This window comes from Protobothrops mucrosquamatus, unplaced genomic scaffold (assembly GCF_001527695.2).
Source record: "Protobothrops mucrosquamatus isolate PMUCROS unplaced genomic scaffold, P.Mucros_1.0 scaffold11342, whole genome shotgun sequence".
In the NCBI taxonomy this organism is placed as follows: Eukaryota; Metazoa; Chordata; class Lepidosauria; order Squamata; family Viperidae; genus Protobothrops; species Protobothrops mucrosquamatus.
This window is the reverse complement of record NW_015397123.1, coordinates 15,630-17,684: the sequence shown is the minus strand read 5'-3', so window position 1 is coordinate 17,684 and position 2,055 is coordinate 15,630. Positions and strand designations below refer to the sequence as shown.

The following is a 2,055-nucleotide window of genomic DNA, read 5'->3' as shown; positions in this document are numbered from 1 at the left end:
AAACATTTGTTTTTTAAAAAAAGAATCTTTATTTGGTTAGCATAGCATCGGCACTAAAATAATTGAAGCCAAAAATTGAGGTCCCCTTCCCTGAGCACATAGTATCAAAGCACAATTCCCTCCTCCAGTTAACAATCATAAATCACATCCCCCAATTAGTTTGAAGCATGGGCTTCCCCTCCAGCTCTCCAGCCTGCCAATTCCTTATCATTTCTTATTTCAACAATCTTGGTTCTCACACTAGGTCCAGTGTTATTATGTCTAGCTAGCCTCTTGTGCACATTCCCCCCCCTCCCAGCATCATCTAACTCTAAAAGCAAAATGAAGAAAATGGCTGCATCTCCATCTGTTGTCAATGCAAAAACATTCGAGATTAAACGTTTCCTGTGCTCCCATCTCAATTCACAGCATCGTTTCAGACTGCGGAGAAAACATAGGACAAACAATGATCAATTCAACACTGCAGAAGGACATTAAAATGACAGACCTGCAATGACAAAAAACATCTACTTTTGTTCCTGGATGAGGACAACCCAGGAGACCAAGGTCTATCGTGGTCGGTGACTTCAAGCTGGAGTGTGACTCTGACTAACCAGAATTGACCTTGACTTTCTTCTTGGATCAGTTGTCCTCCAGCTCAAACTAATATGGGTTTTATTTAGGTGGTGGGATCAAATAAAATGTACCAATAAAGGAGTATATTTGTAGCACAGGGTTGAAATGTATTTGTAGCTCTGGCTGGGGAATTCTGGGGGATGAAGTCCACACATCTTAAAGTTACTAAGGTTGAGAAACATTGCTTTGAGAGGGTCATTGGTGCTCTCTGAGCTTGCTTGTTTTCTTGCAGATGTTTCATTACCTAACTAGGTAACATCATCAGTGCTAGTAAGAAGTCTTGTTTGCTGATAGCAAGCTCATGGCCTGGTTTTGCTGAAAACTGCAGGTTTTCGACAAAAACATCGCAAAATATGGTCATGACTATGGAGATTCTCAGTCATCCAGGTCATGGTTATTCTAAAATGGCTTTTTCAGGAGGCAACTGGACGTTCTGGTTTTTCTTTGAAGACATTTCGCTTCTCATCCAAGAAACTTCTTTAGCTCTGATCAGATGGTAGGGAATGGAAGGATTTTTATTCCTTGCAGACAGCTGGTCATTTGTATTCTTCCAAGTGGCCTCAATGACTCTCTAAAAGAAGGCAAATGACCAGCGGTTTGCAAGGAGTATAAATCTTTTCATTCCCCCACCATCCAGTCAGAGCGGAAGAAGCTTCTTGGATGAGAAGTAAAATGTCTTCAAAGAAAAACAAGAATGTCCAGTTGCCTCATGAAAAAGCACCTTTAGGAAAACGGGGTCATGTGGCTGCAGGAAGCTGCAAACAGCCATAAGTCCTATGAAGAGGTGGGGGGTGGGGGTGGGGAAGATGGGCAGCCCTTAGTATTTTGGAAGCTGGTTGTAAGTACCTCTGAGGAGGTCCGTTGTCACTTCAAATGGTTCCTGAGCAACTGGGCATAAGTGGGGCTGTACCTATAGAAAAAGATGAGAAGGCAGAAATGACCAAAATCAACTAAGTTAAGGAGATTGAGAAGCCTTTTTTGACTCTACACTCATCAGGAACTGAACTTGATCGGTGCCCTCAAATTTATTTCATTGCAATTCACAGGAGACCAGAAAAGGAGCAGCAGCCAACACCACACCCATCTGTTACTTCTCAAGGCTTCCAAAATGAGCTCTTCAACAATCTGGGGACAACTCTCCCCCTCCCAGAAGAGGCTGCAGGAATCCCTGATTGTGGGAGATAAACTCTTCTCCTTCTCCAGTGCCAACATTCAGTTCAAACCTGGTCAGAACTGGCAGCTGTTTTGCTGCAAAAGGGAGAAAAACAGGGAAGTTCCCATCTAGTTGTATAATGGGAAGCTTCTGCTCCCTCTTGATGGGTCACCTCCCTGAGGAGATGAATTCCTGGATATGATCTTCACCTCTGTTCTAGACTTCTCTTTTTCTCTTCTCCTCCATCCCTAAGTACCACCATGATGGATTTTCCCTCCAGCCCAGCC

General features: G+C 43.3%; 1 long non-coding RNA gene across 1 annotated transcript in view; it reads right to left on the bottom strand.

The window, feature by feature from the left end:
• Positions 1 to 286: 286 nt before the first annotated feature.
• Positions 287 to 2,055, bottom strand: part of LOC107301302 — a 4,175-nt gene continuing 2,406 nt past the window's right edge. The window contains exons 2-3 of the long non-coding RNA XR_001549278.1: positions 1,462 to 1,525; positions 287 to 420 (exon numbers count right to left, since the gene is read on the bottom strand). This is a non-coding gene — a long non-coding RNA (uncharacterized LOC107301302). The remainder of the gene's footprint in view (positions 421 to 1,461; positions 1,526 to 2,055) is intronic.